The sequence below is a fragment of the Halichondria panicea genome, chromosome 5, assembly GCF_963675165.1.
Source record: "Halichondria panicea chromosome 5, odHalPani1.1, whole genome shotgun sequence".
Taxonomy (NCBI): Eukaryota; Metazoa; Porifera; class Demospongiae; order Suberitida; family Halichondriidae; genus Halichondria; species Halichondria panicea.
The window spans coordinates 3,292,831-3,311,849 of record NC_087381.1 but is presented as its reverse complement, the minus strand read 5'-3'; the positions used below and the strand labels follow the sequence as shown (position 1 = coordinate 3,311,849).

Sequence of the window (19,019 nt, the reverse complement as noted above, 5' to 3'; positions counted from 1 at the left end):
CAGGGGCATTAAGGACTGTCCAAATTAAAATTACAAGGAATTTTGTTATAATGATATTCATACACAAGTGTCATCGCATTGGAATGTTTATCACGTGCGTGGGTGGAAAACATCTGCAATTACTAGTGGAGGTGGAGCTTCGGTCACATGACACTGTACTTAGCTTTCTGAAGTTGACCGTAGCTAGTTGATCGTGTAAAACCCTGAAAAACTATTTGTTGTAAGCTACCTAGTAGTTATTAAAGGCCTTAACTAAGACTATTAGATAGTAGAGAAATTGTTTCCTGCTGCGCAAGACAGAGTGCAACCAAACAAGAATGTTAGGAGGAGATCTCGGGGACAATTCAAGTAAATCTTAGCATGTTGTTTGTGTAGACCATGATTACCTATGAATCTGCTTTTGCGCAGCAGGATTTCATCAGTATATGATATGTACATCAGGATTCCAAGAAAAGACAGGATCTAACTAAGCTGGAACAAAATTTAATGGTTTTTTTATAATTTAGTTTTACAAGGAAATTTCATGTTAATTGGTCACATGATAGTCACATGATCTTTTTTTTCATTACAGAGGTTTTCAGGTTGGTTGACTATAGTGACTGTGAAATAAATAGAGCATGCGCAATGCACAATAGCTATAGACTCCGCCCAGCTACTTCAATCAATAAACTCGCGAAATTCAATACTCGTTGGACCTTCGTTGGAGAGTAATTTGGCTCTATCTTGCTCATCACTTGAATTGTAAAGACATATCACACCAAGTCAGCCTTTCTGAGAGCACTGTCTATAGATATATTAATGCTTTTGAGCAAACTGGTGATGTAGCGCCAAGAGTTTCAACACATGGTCCTCAGAAACTACTCGGAGATTTTGAACAGCTTGTACTTCTACGAATCATTTTGGAGAACACTGGCATATACTTACATGAAATTCAAGCAAAACTTGTTACAATGTTTGGCGTTACTGTAAGTGTTGCAACCATCTGTCGAACACTGAAGTTCATGAACTGTACACGGCAAGTTATTCAACACATTCATATACGGCGTAATGATGAATTACGTGCTAAGTTTATGGCTGAAGTTACAACCTATGATCCAAGAATGCTCATATGGCTAGATGAGACAGGGTGTGATAGAAGAAATTGTGTGCGAAAATGGGCATACAGTATAAGAGGTATGACGCCCAGAGACCATAGGCTGCTAGCACGTGGAACACGCTACTCAGCAATTCCTGTACTGTCCCTTGATGGAATACATGATGTATGCTTCTTTGAAGGGACTGTGGATGGTGGAAGGTTTGAGCAGTTTTTGAGAGATTGTGTTCTTCCAATTCTAAATCCATTCAATTGGGTAAATCCCCATTCAGTTGTGATTATGGACAATGCCTCCATACACCATGTGGAGGGTGTTATGGATTTAATTGAAAACCAAGAAGGAGCACGACTGCTTTTTCTCCCTCCATACTCACCTGATTTGAATCCTTGCGAAGAGGTTTTCAGTCAAGTGAAATCAATTATGAAGCAAAACGATGGAGTATTTCAATCATGCAGTGCCTCAAGAGTACTCTTAAGTATGGCATTTAGTATGGTAACCAAACAAGACTGCCTTTCTTATATCTCTCATAGTGGATACATTGACTAAAACATTATCACAACGTATAATAATAACTATGCACAGCACACCAAAAATTGTCAGTTTAATCAATATTATGTCACTTTAGTTGTTGAAGTAACTTCATGATTGTACCCTTCTCTTCACAATATTCCTCGTCAGTCAACACCCCACTTTGCTTTAGATTTTGTAGTTCATTCAACTGCCTGTATAGCTTCGACCTACTTTCTATAACTTTTGCTGGGCTATTGCTTGAAATATGTGTCGAACTGGTAGGAGACAAAGCTGTAGCAATCACAGTTGCCGCATCAGAGAGAGCCCGAGCAACTGGCACATTTCGAGATTGAGTGCCGCTGCCAGCACGAGTGAACATTGTGGTGTTAGGCGGATTGTCCATACTACAATACATACCACTTGCTACCATTTCGGCCCATATACGAAATTGCATAGGTGTATAATCACTAAGGTGCTTTTCTTTCAATGAGTCGACCAGTTGCTGAACTTTCTGTTCCTTGTCAGCCTTGTCAGGTACTTTTTTCTTTGTATTAACCACAGATACGCCATCACTTCGAGGACGCTTGCGACTCTCTTTGGTGTTGCTTAAGCCATCACACCACAGCATTACTTTGCCTTTACTTTTTGCAATACAGGACCACACCTCCTCCAGATCACGCCTATTTCTAATCCGCACAACACTTGAACCCTCCACATATCCAACATCGAAGTCACTATCAACAATGTCATCAGTTAACTGTCTCTTAATGGCATCTTTTAAGTCCTCACATGTGAGAATTGTAGTAATATCTAAATCACGAAGAGTGAACATCTTTCCAGAGCTTATAGGCCCATCTTTTGATTCAACTTTCACCAAAACTTTGGATAGAAGTGGGGAAGCTCCTTGTAATGTTGTATTGAGTTTTGCAGTAGGAACATTTGGCATTGAATATGTACCTTTACTTAATGGTGTAATTAACACGCACCCACCACCGTTCTTTGATACTTGTTTCTGTGATCCACTATTAATAGTCACTCGGCGCCCAGTGGCAGCTACAGCAAGCGAAAGTGAACACAAAGGCTGTCCTGGTTCCATGATCAGATGATCTTCTAGCATGTGCTTGCAGCTGTGCTGACACAGCAAACCAGAGTACATAGTTCAATGTTTTGCGCAAGCGCACATGATAGTTTCTCAAGGAACCTGAAAACCTCTGTAAGGAAACTTAAATTATTATGACAAAACAAAATGTGCAATTACTATGTTTAATATTGAATACTTTTTGATATTATGTGACGTTGGCTGTTCTTGATTCTGGACGTGCCTTAATACACCTGAGGTGTCAAAGGCAAAGGCAAACCATCCAACAGTTGCAACTCCAAGAAGATGAAACCTAGGTACAATAATCTGTCTTCCTGAGTCTCTGGTACTTCTTAACAATGCGCCCAGCACTCAACTTCATGCTCGAAGGGGTTGTCTTGGACCTGGCTGGACTAGGACTGGTCATGACACTTCTCTAAAATAATGTTAGCTAGCTAGCTAGTAGACTAGAAACCACGCCCCTTTCTTTAGGGAAAGAGACTGGCCAGGTGACTATCAACGACTTGTCTTCATTGTGTACTGAATTTTGCGGAAGTGGTTCAGGGAAAAGGGTGTGGTCACCAGTGTTGCGGTTTAGTATACTTTGGCTAGATCGAGCTAGATCTACTTGTACTCTAGCAAGCTAGCTAGCTCAGCCACCTACCAAACTTAATTTCAATCACAAGTCAACTGCTGCAAAACTATGTCCAAGTCTGGAGCTAGCTGTCACCTGGATGTACCTAGTTCTTGTCCTGTCTGTGGCAATGATACCGCTGTAATAGAAACTCAAATGTTGCTGGCAATAGGGCAAAGCAAAGGGACTTTCCATAAACCAGTTGGCAGAGAGACAAATATATCTGATCTCTGCTACTGACTTCTGTCTGTTATTTTTGCAGTGGCCTTGTAGCCAGCCAGGTTATAGCAACTTTAGAATTGCTTCATTGGAGAAGTACTGATAGACAACTTATATCCAAACAGCTAGCTAAGTAGACATAACATTTATACTGCAACTGTACAGCTAAAAATATTAATACTCACATAATAATAAAATTTATGCAATATTGTGGTTTAGATATCTCCCACGCATTCATGCACACACTACATTCCAAGCATTCCGTTGGGACGAGTCGTTGATGGCCAGTCTCTTCCCTAAAGAAAGGGGCGTGGTTTCCAGTCTAGCTAGCTAGGCAGCTCTGATGTACACGCCCATAATTATAACTCCGTAAACAACACCGCCCACTTGTTCACGTCCGTATACTGGATTCTATTTTTAGCATATCCGGTCTCTGATATGATACATAGTGAGTTGCATGCCCTCTTCTCTCTTTCCTTGGCAATCTGTTGTAGAAATTACAACAACGGTACACAGCCAAAAATCCACGGGTCCGTTTCAGGCCGTTAGTTGAAAACGGGCCGTTACGGGACCGTGAACGGCCCGTTACGGGCCCGTGAACGGCCTGTATACAGGATGTAGCCCACCCACGTCCTGTATACAGGCCGTTCTCACGGGCTGTAAACAGGACGTGGGCTAACGTCCTGTTTACAGCCCGTGGATACAGGCCTGTATCAGGGCGTAGCATCCACGTCCTGTATACAGGCTGTTGCAGCTGTAGCTTATGCGCATGCGCTAGCTTGGGGCAGGATGACGTCACCTGACTACAAAAAGAGAATGAGACAGACAGAGCTCTGAGAAAAAATCCTGCTGCTTGTCACAAGAGGAGCTGCTGGTCCAAAAAGACAACTTGAAGAGGACTATACATTATTAGTCTACCTGTGAACAGAAAAAGGTGAAGCTGTAGCAGCATGTTATTATATTAAACAGTTATATTATTTTTATTGAACTTTCTCATAGCAGTTTGTGTTCCTCTAGTTCCACAGCTATTTCAAATCTGTAGTGAATTTGACCTCTAGTGTAGTTGGCAGCAAAGGTCTGTAAATTTCACCTCTACTGTATGTTTATAAATTCAGGTTTGCACGTTGCATGTTATGGACTTTTGAAGCTGGAACACTGGCCAATTTTACAAGGTAAACGTTTCGTTTTGCTTCCTTTTTGAAATAATCCTCCTCATCGTAGGCTCCCATCTGAAGTTTTTTCACTTTTGATAAAGAGGTGTTGAAGAATGCTCCCAGGTTTGTTATTCTCTTTCACTAGCATTCACATATTAAACACGCGATCAAATTGACTTTAGATAATGCTGCCGAGTTGAAGTCTGGACTAATTACGTAAGTGCCACTGTTCTATTGTGTTTTGTGATACGTTATTGCTTCTGTAGACACTAGATGTTGTCAGAAGAATGAACTAAAAATAAAGCAACAGTTTCCTGGTAAGAAAATTCAGCAACTATGTAATCTGTGTGAATAGCGTATTGGTGTACAGTTGCGAGATATCTTCGAGATGAAAAAGAGCCCTTGTAATGTGTACAGCACACTGTAAGCTGTTGACTGACTTCATAGTACGCCGGTAAGATTATTCACAGTGGTGTGTTCTTCTTTTAATCTCCTAACTCTTATTCAGATGTTGCAAAACTCAAGGTTTGTTTATTGTTTTCATCTTTAGCACTCGTTACACATGTTATTTAATAGATTTCTTTATTGGCATGCCGAGTTGGAGTCTGGATGTGTTAGGTAAGTGCCATTATTTTGTATGTGTTTGGTGATGCATTATATGCCTCATAGATTGAAGTTTTTAGACGAATGATAAAGAGAATGCAACAATTGCCTGGTAAGCAACTTAGTTTAATCTATGTGAATAAGTATTATTAGTGTACAGCTGGCGAGCTATCTCGGAGATGAAGAACGGCCCTTCAAGCTGACTTCATAGTACGCCGGTAAGCAGTGGTGTATTTTTTGTACAATTCCCAGCCTCTTCTCCTCAGAGTCTATCTTTGTGTATCTGCATAAAAACAAGACGAATATAAATACAGTAAGTTAGTATACTTATGTGGCGTTAACGTACGGTTCAACTGGTTGTTTTTATCTGCAGTGCCACCGTGGGATGTGAAGACACGGACATGATAATGAGAGACATAATTATATAATGTAGCTGAACAGAAATTAATATATCTTGTTCTTGTCTTCTTTGTCTTTGAATTGTGACCTTTTGAAGCATGATATACTAGCTTATTAAATTGTGCATGAGAACAGTATGATACAGGCTGAATACAGGCCGTTTGTACGGGCTGTTTACAGGCTGTATGTGAACGGCCTGTTTAGTAGTGTCTACCCAACGGTCCCGTATCAGGATGTGGTAAACGGCATGTAACGGACCTGACACGCCCTGTGGATTTTTGGCTGTGTAACGAATCGTTATGATGAATTAGATGAAGTTGTATGTGAGCTCCTCAGTCTAGGTAACGGCCTTATCAGTCAAGTAGGCTAAAAATCTGTGTCCTTTGATGTAAGCTTTGATGTCTCTTTGTGCATATGTAGTTGATAAAAAAAAAAAAAAAAAGAAACCTTTGACTAGCTAGGAAGAGTAGCAGTAGTAGTAGCAGTGCAAGCAGGACTAGACTAGATTAAAAAGTTGGTGGAAAGAATAACTGACCGTTTGGACGTCACCTGGCTGCCAGACTTTCATCTCGACTCTTCCCCCTGAGTAGTTGGCCTTTCTCTAAGCCACAAAACTGAGCAAGAAGCTGAAGAAGCAGCTAGACAGAGACATGTACCTAGCCTTGAGAATTGGGAGGCGTAGCTCAACTAGTTAGCCCAGCCCAGAGGAATTGTTACTGTGGGTACTGAACAACCGTAGAAGTAGGGCTACCCCTGGCTTTACTGAATTAACTAGCTGTGTCTGCTGTCTAGTTGGATCAGATTTAGCTAGATAATGGGGTAGAGAATAGTTGAGCGGTGCTGTGTGTAGCTTGGACTGTACTGGCTGGCAAGAATCTAGTAAGCACCCTATGCACTAATAACTCGTCAGAATGGAGGGTATGTTCTAGGGATCTGGACAGCTGTACATCCAAAGGAGCCAAGGAGTGCCAATCATCTTCTCCCAGTCTCTGACACGCTAAACAAAACGAGCTAGAACTGGGAGTCCCAGCTAGAATTGCTAGCCGGATCTAGACTAATAGAATGACATGGAGGCGTGGTGAGGCCGGATCCACACTAATTGATCGACCTAAAGACGCTCCTGTTCCAGATTTCACGAATGGCAAGGAAAGGGGTATACGCCCTTGACAATACATAAGTGTACACACATTTTGAATCTGACCTGTTCCCCTAATGTTGAGATTCATAAATGATCACATGATCTGTATGCGACTGTAACCACTTCCAATACACACTGTGCCAGTTCCGATACAGAATGAAATTTTTGGCTGTGTAGAGATGGGCGTGGGTCAATGGCTGTGCACAAACTAACCATCGAATTTATGCCTTGCTGCTGCCTCGATGGAAGTATGTGTGGCCTTTAAAAGCTGCACTCTGGTCAACTAAGCTGCTTAGTAGTTGTAGAGCTAGTGTCCACTTGTGAAGTGCCTGTGTACACAAATGGCTTGCTGCTTCCTCTTCGAAAATATTCTATGGCTACCAAGATAGTCCAGAGGGTCTACCAATGGATGCTACTCAGTCCTACATGCTGTATAGCTTGTTTTAAACCTTTTGTTTTTCTTTTTTTTATTAAGTGTCCTAATTGAACAGCTCAGCAGAACTTCAAAGGATAATCGCATTCATGATACTATCCAATCTGCCACAAAATCCAATATCATGCAACATTCACAAGTTGATAACACACTCCCTCCCAGATTGTTGTTGTAAAATTTACAACAATTTGACCAGTAAAGCAGGGGCGTTTCTAGAGATTGAAGCAGGAGGGTGCTCAAGAGTAGCCTCGATTTAAGGCCGCTTTAAAGCGGACTTGAGTCGAGGCTAGCTCAAGAGTACAGAAAAAATGGGGCGAGCGCGATTTTACGCCCCCACATTTATTGCGGCGCATCTTCCAGCTCCTCCCCCATGCAAGCCTTTCAGCAAAAAAGTACAGCACACTGCCCAAGAAAAGAGCGGCTCCTACTATTCTCTTCTAGAGCTTCTCTCTTCCATTCTAGTTCTTTTACTATGATACTAGACAAAGCATCTAGCTACAGTAATTTTTATGTTATTACATGTGTATCTTCTTGTAAATGACAATACAATGTATAATGTTGTAGTTTGTAGCCCAGAGCAATCTATAGTACCGGTACTATAGCTCATAGTTCCCTGCTAAATACACTCAAATGGGATCTAATACATGCATAGCATGATAATAAGACATAATTATGAGTCAGTCATCTTGTAGGATCTCCATGCACTAATCTCCTGGGGTACATCCTAGCAAACTGGTCAATCACTGCAATGGGGATGTCCAGTCATTCTAGTGTTAGTCATTGCTTCTCAGTATCTCTCAGTGGAGCAAGAGGTGACTGGGAGAGTGCAGAGGATCTTGATCAGCTATTATGAACAACATTAGAATGGCACTACTGATTGCGCATGCTCAATTGGGCGTGGTCATGACTTGTAATCGTCAATGAGATCGAGTTGCACGTATCTCTGGAGCTACAAAGTTAGCTAGCTAGCTACTGAGTGATAGGATTGGTTTCATGGTTGTATGGGAGGACAGGGGGGTGCTCAAGCCCCCAAAGCCCCCCATTGTACACGCCACTGTAAAGGGATATCTAAGAATGACAACAATGCACACACCTGCAACCCAACACCAGCTCACATTACACATATTTATGTGGGATCATGACAAGGTCAGATATTTTTGTCTGGGCCCTATGCTATCAAGTGTTGTTCATGTTTGGCCGGCAAGATCTAGCTAGGTAGACCGGCTATAGTTTCATCATTAACATGGTGGATCAAGTGAAGAGTGTGAGCTAGAGAATTTAGTGCTGCCATCATCAGCTCGTCGACAATGACACTATAACCTGTCAAATACGAGAAATTTAATATGTATAGATCTACACATATTTAGAATGTCTACTTCTCTGTACAGGAGCAATGGCTAATATCCAGCTATCCCAACAGTGCGCTCCTCTTGGCTATGCTAACGGACGAGACTGGACAGTTTGAGGTAAGGGTTTAACCGTCTTTGGTTTCTTTTAATATTATCTTATACTCACAGGACTGGAGTATGACCTGCTCGTTCGAGCGTTGCTGGGTAGCTCAGAGGCATCAAGAGAATCTACGTTTTCTCAACCAAAATTTAACTGAGTTACGAGTTGGGGCCTAGAATCAGAGAAGTCCAGCAGCCTACTAAATCTTTTTGAAACGTAATTTGAAGGCATTCAATCATTCTGAAGTTGCCCTAGCCTCCTTCGCAGCCTCTCCTTTTTCTGTTCTTTGTCACACGGTCAATAAGATAAAATACGGTAAGAATTGGAGGAACAAAGGAAGAAAGAACAAACCGTCTAAGAAAAAGGAGAGCCTGCCTCGCTAAGTCGCGCGACGGTGGCACAGTGGTGGCACAGTGAAAATGAGCGTGGGCTTTCAGTAGATGGGCGGAGCCTGACAGGCAACAAAGCCACAGGATGCCTACGCATTGTAGACTTACTTCATATGCAAGTCTGGAGATAATTATTATCATAGACGATGGCTTTAATACCTAGTCTGAAGACTAAAGGTCTATCTTTGAGCCTATCCTCAAGCTTCAAATTGAGGCTTGAGTTATTATTGAGCAGTAGTCTAGTCTAGAAACAGTGTAAAATGACAATGTTGCAAGGTTGTGATCTCATGAGTACAGACAGAGTGACTAAACTATACTAATTTGTGTGCATGAGACAGTTTTCACAGGGGCACGAGCACCAATGTCGAATTTTCCCTTAGTTCAATACATGTAATAGATTGAAGATCGATAGGGTCCTGTCAATTCCATAGTCGTGTAATCCTATTGTAGTAGTATTAGAGGTTCTGCTCCTTTTGGAAACTTTCTGGCAGTAGAACCAGCTCTATTGTGGATACGGAAATAATACCTGCAGATAAGCACTCAGGTCTACATTGTCTAATTTAAAACACTCGACTGGGTCGAACGTGAGGTCTTGAGAGTGGGAGCACATTGAGTTTGATAAGGCGAGTCTTGTAGTCTGTAGTTCTGCTGTAGTTCTACTGTAATTATCCGAGGATAAAATTGGTTGCCCTTGCCCTTCTAGTTTGGATAGTGTGATTGTTCCAGGGCAATCTTCTTCTCCTCTTATTATGACTTGGACTAAAACATTCCTTCTGATGACATGAAGGGATCTGTCAATTTTGGCATGTCAGAAGTATTGCTTAGCCTAGCCTCGATTCAAGGCCGCTTTAGAAGCGGCCTGGTATACCTTGTATGCGCATGCGCTTACATTACCCCAAAAAGGGGGTAATCCGTGTATTTGTGGATACTGTCAGTAAAATAAACACGTATACTATTTTGTATTCTAATTTTAGTGGTCCGTGTTACACACTTTACATATAGCAAAGATGACTAGCTCGACTGACACTGAGTTCTCTTCCGCTCTGGCTTATGCCCTTTCTTGTGTGAAGAGAAGTCATTTAGTTCTGAGGGATAAACAGCTTGACACTCTACGGATGCTGTACGAAGGGAATGATGTTTTCCTGTGGGTTCCTACTGGATATGAAAGTCTATCTGCTACCAAACTTTGCCTTTTTAATTCGACAAGAAGCTGGATAGAATTAGTTCTCCTCCTAGTGAGCGTAGTATTGTCCCCTAGTGTCTCTAATGGTAGATCAAGTGACTAGTCTACATGATCGTGGTGTTCCTGCTGGTATACTCAGTGGAAACAAAGGGGTCGATAAGAAGTCCAAGTGAGTGCTTCACCTACCCCCAGAATACTCATAAGGCAGTGCCAGTCCTCTATACAAGGCTCTAACTGCTCCAATTGTCCACTGCGAGTGTCCGCATCTCGCATATGTTTTTTGCTACATCGCTGTCTTTCACAAGTCATCTGATCGCCACCTGACATAACAGTAAGTTCAATAGAATCTTTCAAGTATGAATGTTTCTCGATCATTATGTCTATCATGTCTGCGGCCTTTGCCTCATTCTTGTGTAGAACATCAAGGACTACAACCTCAGATTTTTTGGCCATCTCTGTGCTGTGGGGGTGCTTAATGTGACTGACAACACACCGTTTGTACCGCTGGAGGGGCTTGATGTACTCGCACAGTATTCGACCGACTAGAACGACCAAATTTCTTGGATGCCCTCAATGTCGGCCTTTGTAGGAAGGAAGTGAGTTATTTTTAGGGAACCCAGGTTAGGGGGGAAAAGGTTGAGACTGGAGATGGTCCTTTGCCAACAAACTGTACATTTGCACTAGCTCACCATGATGGTCACTACGTATGTCTCTAACGCCCTTTGTTTTAGCAACGTTGTCCCCCACGAACTTGAAACATGCACCCTCATCAATCCAGGCATCGATAGGACGTTGGTACAGCTTGCTGATTTTCGTGACCAACTTCAACACGGCACAGTAACTGATAGTGACACTAAGATGATTCAGCCTGGAGTATACCTGTGAGTAATTCAATGTAATCATAATTATATAAGAGGAGATGGATTGGAAACGGAGGTAGCATCGCGTTACATTAATTTTAAATCTGTGTACGGTTGTGCAGCACTTGGGGAAACGATGTTTCTGGAATTAAGACCACTGCAATTAATGCATTCAAAGCCCCCCTAAAACAACATGCATTCTCATGCCCTCTATAATGGTGAGCATCCTTTGGAAAAAATACGTTTTTCAAAATAGCTACAAAGAGTGTCATGCTCTGAGATCTTTATGAGTATGCTTCTAGCTATATAATGGTAATACTTAATTATCAGTGTACTGCATGTGTCAATCCATACGTTCCTCAGGTGACAGTTGGGAGTATACTGCAGGCACTATCTAGTCTAGATTTTACTAACGTTACAATCATACATACATTTTGTAGCCTCGATTAAACCCTGGCCTAACGTGGCAAGGTAACTTCCGTTTCCAATCCCTCTCTGTGATATAATAATTATACCTGTATCTGAAAATACGTAGTGGACACACATCATACATGTACATGTACATGTACAAACCTTTTTGTTTACTCTACAGTTGAAGAGTACGAGAGACAGAAACGACTGAATACCACACATTCTTGTGTTACGCTCTTTCAAGAGAATTGCTGTGGCCATACACATCCCAGGGTAGTGACTCTCTCCGCGTTTATGCAAGTTCCTATGATCTGAACGTCCTACGATCGTCTGGATAAGCCTAAATAGAATCGGAGACTTTCGCTGTAGTTCAGACACAGCCTGTTTCCACGATAACGCTTCCACATTGTCAATTGGAACCCGGTGAAATAGAGAGACAAACTCCCCAGAGTTACGACATAGAGTGGAACATTCGTCGTCAAGAATTTTCACCACACCCTCTACCAATTGGTCCTTCAGTGAAGGGCAAGAAAATGCTGCCTTGGCAATAGACTGAATGTTGCCACTATTCAGTGCCTGGCGTAATTTCTGGAGACTTTCATCTACTTCCGCAGTCACTGTACTGGGTGAGCTCACTGTGATCTGTATATTGTTTAATTAATTAGTGTGATTTTGGTGTGCTTACAGTATCAGATCTGTTATCCTCACCATAACTGTTTCAGTCGAACCAGGCTTGGAAATATCTCTTGCAACACCTTCTGAACCTTTAAGTTAATGGCTATATATTAATTTACGTTCATTTCGTTTGTAGGTGGTTTAACATACCGTCAACAGAAGAAAACTGCTCGAGATTGGTCAACTCTAACAGCGGTGGCTGACGAGGACAGTCTGTGTGCGCTATGAAAAAGAGATGATTCCTGTCATCTACATATATGATTTGTTGCAATCAACCTACGTTCCTCCCTGGTTGAGAAAGCAAGCCTTCTTCCAGGTGCTCCTACTGTCAGACGTTTTGCTAGAGGTCTAGCATGGACTGTGTGAGGTGATGCTTCAAGCCCATAGTTCTCTTCCTACCTGATACCATAGGACTACAGATGGAAGCCTTATTTCGACCCTGCTCAAAACCACACTTAGCCATACTTCTAAAGGCTTTAAGTTTAGACTCCAGAGACTGGAATTTGTTTGTGCAAGCTCTACAAATGTATGAAGATAGCCCATCACACTCACTAACTGGCAGCTCTAGCAGTTTGCCAAGTCTGTCTGGAAGGCATCTTTGAACAGACTCTTTGCTGAACAGAGCTGAGCAGCGAGTAGAAGTAACAATGTTGCAGCACAATCTGCATATTCTGGTGGCTGCCATTGTGGGCTTGAACATTCTACCACCAACCACGCTGTCTTACGTATTTTTCCTTTGTGTACTTTGTCCGATTTTATCACTTGCGTAATACTGATAAATATACGAATTATTTCGCGCATGCGCATACAAGGTATACCAGGCCGCTGTACAGCGTAAAGCGGACTTGAGTCGAGGCTATGCTTAGCCTCGATCCCAGGCCGAGTTTTCGCTTTTATAACGGTTAGACGAACAACTGGGCCTGGTACTAGTTGTCTGCGCATGTGTCAGTCGTTCGTCAGATTCTGACGAATGGATATTCTCGTTCACTTTCGTGACATTTATATTTGTGTACTATCGTGTACTAGAAGTCAGTTCCCGTTTTATCATTATTGGAATGGCTCTTAGCTGAAGCTTCTCTCTTCTCTGAAGCTTAGAAAACATTATTCTGAAGACTGAACAACAAGGGAAGAGGTATAAAGCTTTGTCAAGCTTGTTAAGGTCAGATACTTTTGTGTGGGCCCTAATGACTATGCTATCAAGTCTTGTTCATGTTTGGTATTAAAGATCTAGGTAGACTATATATAGTATCATCATTAATATGGTAGATCAAGTGAAGAGTGTGAGCTAGAGAACTTGGTGCTGCCATCATCAGCTCGTCGACAATGACACTATAACACGAGAAATTTAATATGTATAGATCTACACGTATTTAGAACGTCTACTTCTCTGTACAGGAGCAATGGCTAATATCCAGCTATCCCAACAGTGCTCCTCTTGGCTATACTAACGGACGAAACTGGACAGTTTGAGGTAAGGGTTTAACCGTCTTTGGTTTCTTTTAATATTGTCCTGTACTCACAGGACTGGAGTATGACCTGCTCATTCGAGCGTTGCTGGGTAGCTCAGAGACATCAAGAGAATCTACGTTTTCTCAAGCAAAATTTAACTGAGTTACGAGTTGGGGCCTAGAATCAGAGAAGTCCAGCAGCCTGCTAAATCTTTTTGAAACGTAATTTGAAGGCATTCAATCATCCTGAAGTTTCCCTGGGTCACTGTAATCGTGCTGCAGCACAACTGGCAACTCCCCAGGCCCTTGTGAAGCAGCTCCCTATGTGCATCTTTTGTGTACTCACTCTGTGCATTTTCTGTGTACAAATTTCGATTATTGATTTATTAAATATTTTTGCCGACCACAAATATACAATGAAAATTTGACACGCAGACAACTAGTACCAGGCCCAGTTGTTCGCCTAACCCTTATAAAAGCGAAAACTCGGCCTGGGATCGAGGCTAAAGTATTGCTGTGAGTTGTCCAGGATCTGGGATACTTTGCCCAGGTCCTTTTCAGGCTTTTGACAAGTGCTATTATCAGATACAGTAGTACTCTAGCCTTTCATGCTTCATCTTGTAGAGCTAACTTCTACATACTGTGTTCTGTAGCTTCACACACTCTTTGCCTCTAGTTCCTGGTAAATACGCTTAAGTACTGTGTTACAGTGTGTGGGAGGACAGATATTGCGGTTTACTCTTGCCCACGCTCAATTAAATTTGGCTACGTCAGTAGCAGATCACAAGACTTAGCGGGGCAGGCCTTCCTTTTTCTTAGTGGTTTCCTTTTTTCTTTCTTTGCTCCCTCCAATTATTATTGTGACAAACAACAGAAACAAAAATTATAACTGAAAAAGGAAGGCCTGCGAAGAGGAGGCTATAGGGAGAGGGATTGGAAACGGAAGTGCATCACGTGACATTTTACATTGAATTTGCATGGGCACTAGCCTCGATCCCAGGCCGAGTTTTCGCTTTTATAACGGTTAGGCGAACAACTGGGCCTGGTACTAGTTGTCTGCGCATGCGTCAGTCGTTCGTCAGATTCTGACGAATGGATATTCTCGTTCACTTTCGTGACATTTATATTCGTGTACTATCGTGTACTAGAAGTCAGTTCCCGTTTTATCATTATTGGAATCGATTGGAATGGCTCTTAGCTGAAGCTTCTCTCTTCTCTGAAGCTTATTCTGAAGACTGAACAACAAGGGAAGAGGTATAAAGCTTTGTCAAGCTTGTTAAGGTCAGATATTTTTGTGTGGGCCCTATGGCCGGCTATGCTATCAAGTCTTGTTCATGTTTGGCAAGAATGTAGGTAGACTATAGTTTCATCATTAATATGGTGGATCAAGTGAAGAGTGTGAGCTAGAGAACTTGGTGCTGCCATCATCAGCTCGTCGACAATGACACTATAACCGAGAAATTTAATATGTATAGATCTACACGTATTTAAAATGTCTACTTCTCTGTACAGGAGCAATGGCTAATATCCAACTATCCCAACAGTGCTCCTCGTGGCTATACTAACGGACGAGACTGGACAGTTTGAGGTAAGGGTTTAACCGTCTTTGGTTTCTTTTAATATTGTCCTATACTCACAGACACAGGACTGGAGTATGACCTGCTCATTTGAGCGTTGCTGGGTAGCTCAGAGACATCAAGAGAATCTACGTTTTCTCAAGCAATGAGTTACGAGTTGGGGCCTAGAATCAGAGAAGTCCAGCAGCCTGCTAAATCTTTTTGAAACGTAATTTGAAGGCATTCAATCATCCTGAAGTTGCCCTGGGTCACTGTAATTGTGCTGCAGCACAACTGGCAACTCCCCAGGCCTTTGTGAAGCAGCTCCCTATGTGCATCTTTTGTGTACTCACTCTGTGCATTTTCTGTGTACAAATTTCTATTATTGATTTATTAAATATTTTTGCCGACCACAAATATACAATGAAAATTTGACGCATGCGCAGACAACTAGTACCAGGCCCAGTTGTTCGCCTAACCGTTATAAAAGCGAAAACTCGGCCTGGGATCGAGGCTACATGGGCACCAGAGAGCCTTTGATGTCAATCCGTATTACGGTTGCTCAACACACGGGAAACAATGTTTCATGAATTATGATCACTACAAGATATTCAGAGCCCCCCCTAAAAAGTTATTCTCATGCCCACTAATGGTGAGCATCAGTTGGAAAAGAAAAATACATTTTTAACTTTTGTGAAGAGAGCTAGAGGTACAAAACACACTACGAGATCTTTATGTACCTAGAATGCTTCTAATATAGCTTAAAACTGTGCAACTCATCGGTGTACTGTGTCCCATATGGTGTCAAGTGTCAGTTGAAAGTGCAAGTTTTAGTACAAATGTAGTATAATCTAGCAGACAAGATTTTACCTAGTCGGGCGCCGCCGCCCTCTACCGTTGCCCGGAAGGAGGTCGGGAATCAAGCCTATCCACAGTTTTGTTCTGTTGTTGGAAATCCAACAATTCCACCAGCTGCAATCCCACATAGAATAAATGATATTCATGATACTATTGCGTAACAGGCCAGAACAAAACTGTGGATAGGCTTGATTCCCGACCTCCTTCAAGGAGGGCGGCGGCGCTCGACTAGATTTTACCAACGTTAGATACACAGCCTCGATTAAACCCCGGCGTAACGCGGATATAATTCGAGGTAACTTCTGTTTCCAATCCCTCTCCCTATTCAATCTATGCCTATAGGAATGAGTATACCGTATATCTTCTAATTTATCGGACACTTCTAATTACCCCAGACCCTCTTTTGGGCAATTTTCGTTGTTCTAATACAAAGGACACTCCAGTACTTTAACATTACATTTGTTCTAAATATCCAGACAATACCTTGAAAAGTTGAGTTATCATTCATAGACGGCAAGTAAGACTTACAGTACTGCAGTTAGATAGCTTTGATTAGCTAGTTTTAGATAGCTAGTGCAACTATTCAGTCGTCTGTTCTATTAAACTTAGCTAGCTCGCATGCAGCTGCTTGCTTGTTCTAATTATTCCGGACACTTCGCATGCTCTATAAAAAAAATCTGTTCCAATTATACCCGGACAATTTCCAAAATAATTATTTTTTCCTGTCCGATAAATTAGAAGATATACGGTAGCACCTAGTAGGTATCCTAGCAGTTGGTGTGTGCACACGAGATCAACTTTCATGAGATCAACTCCCACGAGATCAATTCTTACCAGAGCTACTTTGCATGAGGTCAACTGTTAGTAGATCAACTCTCATAGAATCAACTTTTCTTAATTAATAATTATTAATTTATTAATTTTAGTGTAATTTATAATTAATTAATTATTAATTTATATTTCCCACCTACTACACTTTTGCCATGTAGTCTAGTGGGGTTTAACTGTCATAAATTGGCACCTCAGGGCTACAAGGGAAAATATGGCTCATAAATTGGCACCTCAAGGATATGCAACAAAAATAAAAATAATGGTGTTTTCGATGAATGAAGATGAATGAAATGTCTTGCATGAGAAAGAAAATGTCATAAATGAAAACATGGAGTCGGATATAGTCTGTAGACTAGTTTATCAAAAATTCTGCTGTGTGCTTGAAGAAGGAGCTGCTTTAGAGACACTCTGGGAGAGGGCTAGGGCTCAAGCTGAGCCTTGCTCACTAGCACTAGACTAGTACTGCAAGCCACTGCATTAGGCCTGTTCAGCTTCTGTATTCAAAGAAAAGAAGCCAGTTTAATAATAATATATAGGAGTGGCTATTTTAAGCTTACCTTTGCTTGCCTACTAGCCTGGCATAGCTGAAGAGAGCTGGTCTAGACACTGTCTAGAGCTAGCTGTGTTGTTTCTTCTGGCTGGTTGCTGCAGTAGGTACGTGGAGGGAGGGGCTGACTAATTGCACAGAGAGGAGGAGTGGCTCTGTACCGTTCGCGTGGAGGGAGGGGCTGGCTGCTCATTTTATTCTGTCCAAGCTGCACAAGTGTGGACGAGCTCTCTTCTTCCTAATTGTCTTCTTGTTTGAATAGTGTTGCTATGTGGTAGCCATGCAAGCTTATATAGCTGGATGCATAGCAACCAGTCAGCCAATCAGATGAGACATATATCAGTTAATGCACAGTGCCTCGGGGTTTATGACAGTAAACCACACCTCTCCCTCGGGCTTACGCCCTCGTAGTCGGGAGGTTTACTGTCATAAACCCCTCTACACTGTACATTAACTAATACATAATTAATTTATAATTATGATCAACTCAGTTTTACAAAAAAACATTACACTTAAAAAGAAATTTTACAAATTTTACAGTTTTAAGATGCTAAATACTCTTCAGAGTCATGCCTCATGTGTTGAAGCAGTCAAACAGTGTTTGTATGGATTCTTCTCTTTTATTCTGCATCTCTATATGGCCGAGATGTAGCTACAAACATGCATGTATAGCTCTGAATCTTTAATGTACTCAATCTATTATTAATAGGATTCCTGTTGCATGGTTGAATTTTTGCAGCTGCCATTATACTGTTCGGTACTACAGGCTGTACAGCTGCATGGGAAAGAATTTGAAACAGCACCTTTAAAGTGTGGGCCATTGACTTGAGTGGGTGTTGGCTATTAGAGGGCCTAGGATTACATATATATAGTTGGCACGAGATTCATTACATACCATAGTAGTTTAACAGGTTGATCAGTTCAGTGCAGCCCAGGGCAAGTTTATGCAGTAAACATCTGCTAACAATCTGTTCCAAACCAAATGGCTGGTATATCGAAGTGCCGTACTTCAGACAGCGGGAATAGCAAGAGACTACCGCAAAACTTAAATCCATGAAAACCTCTCTAACGATCTTTCCGCAAAAGTTTATACCCTCGAAATATAATATACTAAGGTATACTAATAGGTGCTCTAATAAATGAATATCTTGCGGCTTTGTTTATGTGCATGCAGTGTATAGGTCAAAGGTCATGCATAACGGATAAGCTAACACTTTCTGAAATTGCTAAACTTGTAAAGGCTTGCAATGACGTGATATTCTGAGATTGAGTTCCTTCAGTGCTCCTGTTTAAACATGCTTAGGATGCACGTGGGATCGGGAAGCAACTCTTGATTCCATATTTGGCAACACTTTTCGTTAAGACTTAATTATTATAATTATGTGTGCTAGATCTGCATTTGTGAGGTTGATAACAGGCTGACATGCATCAATAACAAATCTTGGTAAGCTCAAAAATGAGATTTATACACTACTCTTTGTCACATGTGGCCTAGTGGGGAAACATTCTTGTACGTGTTAGATCTATGGCGCAATATTAGTGCCAAAATT

At 41.6% G+C, this 19,019-nt stretch overlaps 3 long non-coding RNA genes across 17 annotated transcripts; 2 read left to right on the top strand and 1 right to left on the bottom strand.

Moving 5' to 3' along the window:
• The first annotated feature begins 8 nt into the window (after positions 1-8).
• On the top strand, positions 9-5,787 carry LOC135335842 (uncharacterized). 10 transcript variants are annotated; one of them, XR_010394641.1, is made up of 12 exons: positions 9-348; positions 412-4,469; positions 4,651-4,707; positions 4,757-4,812; positions 4,872-4,905; positions 4,956-5,006; positions 5,060-5,143; positions 5,198-5,214; positions 5,266-5,307; positions 5,359-5,404; positions 5,453-5,605; positions 5,666-5,787. It is a non-coding gene; the product is annotated as an uncharacterized LOC135335842 (long non-coding RNA). The 10 variants fall into 10 exon arrangements; XR_010394645.1 differs by having other exon boundaries at positions 11-348; positions 5,060-5,214; positions 5,446-5,605; XR_010394643.1 differs by having other exon boundaries at positions 11-348; positions 5,060-5,307; positions 5,446-5,510; positions 5,559-5,605.
• A 2,610-nt stretch (positions 5,788-8,397) lies between these two features.
• Positions 8,398-15,650, top strand: LOC135336681 (uncharacterized). 6 transcript variants are annotated; one of them, XR_010394899.1, is made up of 9 exons: positions 8,415-8,728; positions 8,780-9,026; positions 10,103-10,614; positions 10,701-10,879; positions 11,062-11,164; positions 11,736-12,180; positions 12,366-13,388; positions 15,190-15,265; positions 15,317-15,650. It is a non-coding gene; the product is annotated as an uncharacterized LOC135336681 (long non-coding RNA). The 6 variants fall into 6 exon arrangements; XR_010394898.1 differs by lacking the exons at positions 15,190-15,265; positions 15,317-15,650 and adding exons at positions 13,625-13,700; positions 13,752-14,087; XR_010394896.1 differs by lacking the exons at positions 15,190-15,265; positions 15,317-15,650 and having other exon boundaries at positions 8,398-8,526; positions 8,651-8,728; positions 12,366-13,011.
• LOC135336682 (uncharacterized) lies at positions 9,352-12,325 on the bottom strand. Its single transcript, XR_010394901.1, has 2 exons — positions 12,263-12,325; positions 9,352-12,196 (listed from the first exon to the last, which is right to left on the bottom strand). It is a non-coding gene; the product is annotated as an uncharacterized LOC135336682 (long non-coding RNA).
• Positions 15,651-19,019: the final 3,369 nt, after the last annotated feature.